This window comes from Hylobates moloch, unplaced genomic scaffold (genome assembly GCF_009828535.3).
Source record: "Hylobates moloch isolate HMO894 unplaced genomic scaffold, HMol_V3 SCAFFOLD_13, whole genome shotgun sequence".
In the NCBI taxonomy this organism is placed as follows: domain Eukaryota; kingdom Metazoa; phylum Chordata; class Mammalia; order Primates; family Hylobatidae; genus Hylobates; species Hylobates moloch.
This window is the reverse complement of record NW_026652288.1, coordinates 33,980,027-33,987,837: the sequence shown is the minus strand read 5'-3', so window position 1 is coordinate 33,987,837 and position 7,811 is coordinate 33,980,027. Positions and strand designations below refer to the sequence as shown.

Below are 7,811 nucleotides of genomic sequence, written 5' to 3'. Positions count from 1 at the left end.
ATAATAAAAACTATAAAACACTGACAAAAAAATTGAAGAGGACACCAAAAAATGGAAAAATGTTCCACGTTTATGGATTAGAAGAATCAATAATGTTAAAATGTCCATACTACCCAAGCAATCTACAGATTCAGTGTAATCTCTGTTAAAAATACCAATGACATTCTTCAGAGAAATTAAAAAGCCTCAAATTTATATGGAACCACAAAAAAACCCCAGAATAATTGAGGCTATCGTGACCAAAAAGAACAAAACTGACTTCAAATTATACTACAGAGCTATAATAACCAAAACAGCGTAGTACTGGCATAAAAACAGACACAGAGACCAATGGAACAGAACAGAGAACACAGAAAGAAATCCACACTCCTACGGATAACTAATTTTTGACAAATGTGCCGAGAACACATATGAGGAAAAGACAATCTCTTCAATAAATGATGCTGGAAAAACTGGATATCCATATGCAGAAGCATGAAACTAGACCTCTATTTCTTACCACATAAAAAAGCAAATCAGAATGGATTAAAAACTTAAATCTAAGACCTCAATCTATGAAACTAATAAAAGAAAACTTTGGGCCGGGCGCAGTGGCTCACGCCTGTAATCCTAGCACTTTGGGAGGCTGAGGTGGGTGGATCATGAGGTCAGGAGATCGAGACCATCCTGGTTAACACGGTGAAAACCTGTCTCTACTAAAAATACAAAAAATTATCCTGGCGTGGTGGCAGGTGCTTGTAGTCCCAGCTACTTGGGAGGCTGAGGCAGGAGAATGGCATGAACCCAGGAGGTGGAGCTTGCAGTGAGCCGAGATCGTGCCACTGCACTCCAGCCTGGGCGACAGAGTGAGACTCCACCTCAAAAAAAAAAAAAAAAAATAGAAAAGATTTGCAAGAAAAAGTAATTATTTGACAAATGTATAAACAATATTTGAATAGTGAGGGAAAAGGCCAAAAAGCCATTGGTACAGTAGGCAAAAGGTTTGAACAATTTACCAATAATGATAATAATAATAATAATAATGGCCTTTGAAAATATGAAAAGATGTTCTATTTCACTTACAATACAGGAAATGTAAATTAAAATTACATCGGCATACTATCAGTTTTAGCCTCATATCATCAGGTTATACTAAACATTTTCCTCTTTTCAGTTCTCTACTGATCCTCAAGCAGTAATTTCTTGTTAGTTCCTTGAAGATTTTATCTCCACCTTTGTTCACTCTCCAGTAATACTTCTGTAATAATTGGGGATATTTCGATCAGGAAATCATTGTTTATGTAATATTTTTGCTTGAAGACTCAAGAGAAAGGTAAGGACGACACTCAGTGCAGTAGTCCATATTACCACATAGGCGTTTCGGATGGGGGATTCCCTTCTCCGGGGACTTGGAAGAAGTGTGGTCAAGAAGCTACGTGTAGTTGCAACACTTCCCCCTGGAGGGTAAAACTGCGAACGTTTACTCCTTGGGCATTCTGGGAAGTGTCCTAACGGTCGGTGGAGTTGCGGGCACTTCCGGTCAAGCAGGCGGATCCGGGGAATTCTGGGAAATGTAGTCCAGACGCTCTGGAGTCGCGGGATCTACGGCTGCGGGAGTTACCCTTTATTCTGTGATAGTTTGAGCTGTTCTGCGTCTCGTAGGCCCTTCTGAATTTCCTGGACCTACTCTCGGAACCCTCAACGAGGTAGCGATAGATTTAGAGGAAAGGAAGCACCGTCGGAAAGCAAAGGTTTGGAAGGGTGAGGGCGGCGGTTTGCGGTCCCCGCAGCAGAGCCTTCTTGCGTTTAGGGCTGTCCTAGCGTCCCGGGGGACTCGGTCCTGTCACGTTTTGCCTTATCTGGGGGTTTCTGGGGCTCTCAGCTCGCCCAATCCGCCTCCCTCCACTACTGGCGCGGGGCCGATTCCCCCGGTACAACGTTGGGGTGTTAATCTCCCTGGGCCTCTTTTTGCTTTTCTTTAAATGGGAGATATTAAGACCTTCCTAATAGAATTGTCTTGGGAATTGAAAGAGGTAATATAAAAGAGTCTTAAAACAGTTTTTGTTATAATGAATGGCGATCTCTTGTTAATTTCCTGAGAAACGGTCAGAAATGGTGGTGTCAGAGCTCCAGCTGGCTCTTCTCTCTGATCCCTGCAGAACGCTGGAAAATTCTGGACACTCTCTGACCTCTTATTTAGGAAAAGGAGGGATATCTCCAATTTCCACAGAAGGAGGGGAGGGTCTTGACTGTTTTGTCAAGAGCGGTGACATAACCGTGGTATTTCGCAGCATTGTTTCCGCATCCTGACTTCTCTAAAAGGATTGCTTGGAGGTAGATGGAGTGACTCCTTGACTACTGACAACAAAGCTCCACACGAGTGTGACTTGTCATTTTTCTTTTACAGTAATGTTCACATCTATTGTAGGATGCTGTAATCGGGCGTGGGCATTGATAAGAAAGTCTTAATTGCTATCTTCAGTTCTAAGGGCTTTATACAAAGAAATTCATGTACACCACATGGTAGTTCTGTGGAGAGGTACTGCCATTTCGTCTATTAAAGATGAGAGTGAGACAAAGGGAGCAGGAGTTATTTGCCCATAGTTGCCCAAGTAATAAGAAGTGGAACTGGGGTTGGAACCTTTGCCGTCCAGGTCAGAGCCCAAGCTGATAATTTCTTGGATACATTCTCACTGAGGCAGAGGAACTAGCTGGAATCAGGTGGGGAAAGCAAGTTAGGACTTGATTGAAGGGACCTTGAGAGCAAGGCTCATGGGCTTGGACTCTTTTAGGAGTCTTTTAAAACTTTACCAACTATTTTGTTTCACTTATTACACATATTTTGTATTCTTATAGAACCATATCATTATGGAGCATTCAGAAATTACAGAAATATGACAAGAAAAAAAGCTTAATTACCTCTGAATGCAGGATATAAAGATAGTAACCATTAAGCTTATTTTTATTTATTTATTTAATTCATTAAAAAATTTTTTGAGACAGAGTCTCACTCTCGTTGCCCAGGATGGAGTGCAGTGTCATGACCTCGGCTCACTGCAACCTCTGCTTCCCGGGTTCAAGCGGTTTTCCTCCCTTAGCCTCCTAAGTAGCTGAGATTATAGGCACACACCACCCCATCTTTTAGTAAAGACGAGTTTTCACCGTGTTGGCCAGGCTAGTCTCGAACTCCTGACCTCAGGTGATCTGCCCACCTCAGCCTCCCAAAGTGCTGGGATTACAGGTGTGAGTCACTGTGCCCAGCCATTAAGCTTTTTTTTTTTTTAATGTTTGTTGCCTTATTACAAAGGATATTACAAAAGCTACAGGTGAAGAGATGCAGAGGGCAAGGCACGTAGGAAGGGGTGCAGAGCTTCCATACCTTCCTGGGTATGCCACTCTCCAGGAACCTCCATGCATTCAGCAATCCAGAAGCTCTCAGAATCCAGTCCTCTTGGTTTCTTATGGAAACTTCATTGCATAGACACGATTGATTAAACCATTGGCCACTGGTGATCAGCTTAACCTTTAGCCCTTCTCCCTTCCCAGAGGTTGGGGAGTGGGGCTGAAAGTCCCATGCCTTTACTCTCTAACTATGCCTTGGCCTTTCTGGTGACCAGCCACATCCTGAAACTACCTAGGGGTTGCCAGCCATCACTCAATTCATGAGTATACAAAAGATCGATTTGGAGATTCTAAGGATTTTAGTTGTATGCCAGGAGACATGTTAGAGACCAAATATGCATTTAGGTTATCACTGTACATACCCATCTTTGAACCCAGATCCTCCTACATAAAAAGGATATACAACTCAGCCAGGCATGGTGGCTCACACCTGTAATCCCAGCACTTTTGGGAGGCTGAGGTGGGTGGATCACCTGAGGTCAGGAGTTCGAGACCAGCCTGGCCAACATGGGGAAACCCCATCTCTACAAAAAATAGAAAATTAGCCAGGTATGGTGGCGCACGCCTGTAGTCCCAGCTACTCGGGAGGCTGAGACAGGAGAAGCGCTTGAACCTGGGAGGCAAAGGCTGCAATGAGCCAAGATTGCCCCACTGTACTCTAGCCTGGGCGAGACAGAGTGAGACTCCGTCTCAAAAAAAAAAAAAAAAAAGGATATGCAACTCAAAAGATACCACCACATTACCAGAATCCCATTTAGTCACATTAATAAGTCCAGTCCAGTGGGTGAAGCCACTCAGGTTTGCCGGCTTCCATTTGATATAAGGTTCTAAAAGCAGGAGTGGTCTTAGCAAACATATAGCTTCACCATTTCAGGCATCTGGTATAACTGAGCTAAGAGACAGTGTCATCTTAAGGTATTAATATAATATTGGAGTTCTCTCAATTCATAACTCATTTATTCGTTCCTTTACCCTCAGCTACCGTTCCTCCTTCTTTCCGTTAATACACAAACTTTTTCACCTTTGGAAGGGACGTTAGAATCACCACTGTGCTGGTCTAGACTGCAGACAGCAATACTGGTCTAGCAAATGCCTCCCCCTCAGTTCACCTCCATTCAAATAGGGTGAGGTTACTTAGGTGCAGAATAGTGGACTGTTTTTACCATCAGGAAATACAGCTACTTTCACTGTTAGCCCAATTTTGCCAGATGGGGTGAAGGCACAACCCATCCCCATCGGGCCCTCAGGAATTCTGACATAAGTTTTAGAAAGTTAGTTATGGTTTCTTGCTTAGGAATCATCCCGACTTCCAACACTTGTAGTTGTAGCCCTGATCCTGTGACCACTACATCAGGTATGGGGAAAAAAAATTGAGGTAATATGGGGAAGAAGGAAAAAAAAAGTATAATCATTATACCGGTGTTCTCCTCCCTTGGCAAGAATTGCACAGTCATCCCAGCCTCCTTTCCCACCAGGTCTTCCCTAGATCAACCAGAAAAACAGAGAAATTGCTATCCCACTGACATTGAGTATGAGCACACACTTACGAAGGTGTGTAAGCCAGCCCTGATGCTTTTATCTCTTTGTTTTAGACAATCAATGTTTTAATTGCCTGTTCTACTTCCCTATCAAACTATTACTCTGAGGAGGATCACTCTCTATTCATTGCTGGATATTATGGGCTATATATCTAGTGTGTTTCTTGGTCTTCTTTCTTCTTTTTTTAATAGCACTCTGAACATTTGCATCTTCCACCATATAAGCAAAACCCAGTCAAGAATCAGTGTCTACTGCTGTCAAGACCCATCTGTAGCCTCCCAGGGCTACCAGCATCAGTCTCACTTACCAGCTACACTCAGGTCCTTCCCACCAGGGAATCTGTTTCACAGCCATCTTCACTCCGTCACTTTCGCTTACAAACAGAACAGTTTTCATCTGCATTTTGTGTCTCAGAGGGTGTAAGAACATGTCTCGATTTAGTCCATCTTTGCACTGCTGCACTACTCCCATATCCACTAATTTCACGGACCCAGGCAGCTACTGCAAGGGAGCACATGAGGATATCTGCTTGTTGATTCAAAACCTGAAGGGGGCTCTGCTGATGAGCATCAACAGGTCCTACTTTAATGCACACCCCCCACTTCAAATTTCCAAAAGTTCATGCTTCACATGGGCATCCCTTTAATAGACCACATCTCCACTGCTCTCCTGTCTGAGTGTATGGCCAGGCCATTTGCCACTGCCCATGAGTCAGTAAAAATCTCAAAATGGGTTTCTACCACCATTCAGTTTTTCATCACTGCTAGGAAAACAGCGTGTAATTCAGTGCACTGAGCTGATTTGTTTTTACCTTCTTTGATCAGAGTGGCATCCTTCCAAATCAGATGTTCATTCACTTTGGAACTGCCATTCACAAACTGAGCAGCTCTTTGTTGGTCAGTTGAGAGTTGTTTATAGCTTCTCACACAGTTCCAGAGTCAGTCTCCAGGTAACATGATTCTGTATAAACTATTTCCATTTTATTATGGAACTCTTCTGGGCACTGCCATCCCCAGTAGGATGTTTTCCTGACATTACCTAAGAGAGCATAGGTATTTCAGGTGTCAAGATTTTTTAATGTCCTTCAGTCATAGGGCTAGCCTCAGTTAATGCTCCATAGCGGGCAGTAAATACTCTTCAAGTCAAAATTCTCTAGTCCAAAGTCTCAGTAGTTGTCACTAGAAGGCACTCACAGGCTTCTGTCGTAAGCCCCAGGCTACATTCCACACGGGGCTATCAAACAGAATTTGTCCATACCAGCACTTCAGATTCTATTCTACACTGTGCGGACTCAGGCAATCTTACTGGTTCCCATTTAGCGTGTCCAACTAATATTGCTTGAAGGGTAGATTTATATGCCTTCTGTTTTATAATACTAGTCAGGAGAAACATTCCCTAGTCAGATACAATGTCCATTCCCATAAAACATTTAGGTAAAGAAGATACAACTTCTTAATATAAAGTCTGTTTAAATAGTCCAACTTTCATAATCATATCAACCGTTACTTTTTTTTTGTTTTAAACAGAGTCTGGCTCTGTCGCCCAGGCTGGAGTTCAGTGGTGCAATCTCGGCTCACTGCAAACTCTGCCTCCTGGGTTCATGCCATTCTCCTGCCTCAGCCTCCCGAGTAGCTGGGACTACAGGCGCCCACCACTACGCCCGGCTAATTTTTTGTATTTTTAGTAGAGATGGGGTTTCACCATGTTAGCCAGGATGGTCTCGATCTCCTGACCTCCTGATCCTCCCACCTCGGCCTCCCAAAGTGCTGGGATTACAGGTGTGAGCCACCACGCCCGGCCAACCCTTACATTTTTATGTTCTGGTCCCAGGAACTTTTCCACTGCCTGCCCCCTACAACACTCCCCCTAACCATTTTATCCTCTCTTATGCGAAACGCTGAGAGTCCGCTGGAGGGGATTGAGCCAAAGGACCCTGGCTCTTTCGTCAATCTTTATCTTGACTAATCTACTTGACTACTGCCCCCAAGCAATTCCAAGTGGGGTTTCTCATCATAATCTTTACCTTCAGCCTTTTAAAATTTCTCCAAACTGGAGTAAATACAGCAAACTTTTTTTTTTTTTTTTTTTTTTTTGAGACAGAGTCTCCCTCTGTCACCCAGGCTGGAGTGCAGTGGCGCGGTCTCGGCTCACTGCAAGCTCCGCCTCCCAGGTTCGCACCATTCTCCTGCCTCAGCCTCTCCGAGTAGCTGGGACTACAGGCGCCCGCCACCACGCCCGGCTAATTTTTTTGTATTTTTTTTAGTAGAGACGGGGTTTCACTGTGGTCTCGATCTCCTGACCTCATGATCCGCCCGCCTCGGCCTCCCAAAGTGCTGGGATTACAAGCGTGAGCCACCGCGCCCGGCCAGCAAACTTATTTGAAACCCTTTAATATTGGGGGATCAGCAGAGGATCCCTTTGGTCCACCAAACCTTCAATATTATTGTGTTCAGACCTTTGTTTTAGCCTCATCAATTTCCATTTTATTTATTCCATTTCTTAATAAAACTGTTACAAGTAAAAAATCTTAGATAAATCAAACAGTTTAATTGAGTAAAAAACAATTTGCAAATCAGGCAGCCCCTGAACCAGAATAGATTCAGAGAAGCTTCACTGCTACCATGTGGTTGAAGAAGATTTGTAAACAGAAAAAGGAAAGTGACATTCAAAAAGTGGAAGTGGGGAACAGAAACAGCCAGTTTGGTTACAGCTCAGCTTTTGCCTTATTTGATCCCTGTTTGAACAGTTGGCTCCCTTTGATTTGTCAAAACTCAGTGATTGGCACAAGAGTAGGTTACAGTCTGTTTACACTTCCAGTTAGGTTTCAGATCACTATATATGGATAAACCTTTTTTTATTTTTGTATTTATTTATTTATTTATTTATTTTGA

General features: G+C 43.3%; 1 protein-coding gene across 2 annotated transcripts in view; it reads left to right on the top strand.

Moving 5' to 3' along the window:
• Nucleotides 1-1,571: 1,571 nt before the first annotated feature.
• LOC116480565 (zinc finger protein 155) overlaps nucleotides 1,572-7,811 on the top strand; it is a 47,355-nt gene continuing 41,115 nt past the window's right edge. The window contains exon 1 of one of the 2 annotated variants that reach the window (XM_058426410.1): nucleotides 1,572-1,685. The gene's annotated coding sequence lies outside the window, so the exon portion shown is untranslated. Of the gene's footprint in view, nucleotides 1,731-7,811 lie in introns of both variants that reach the window. The other variant, XM_032172675.2, reaches the window with a different exon arrangement.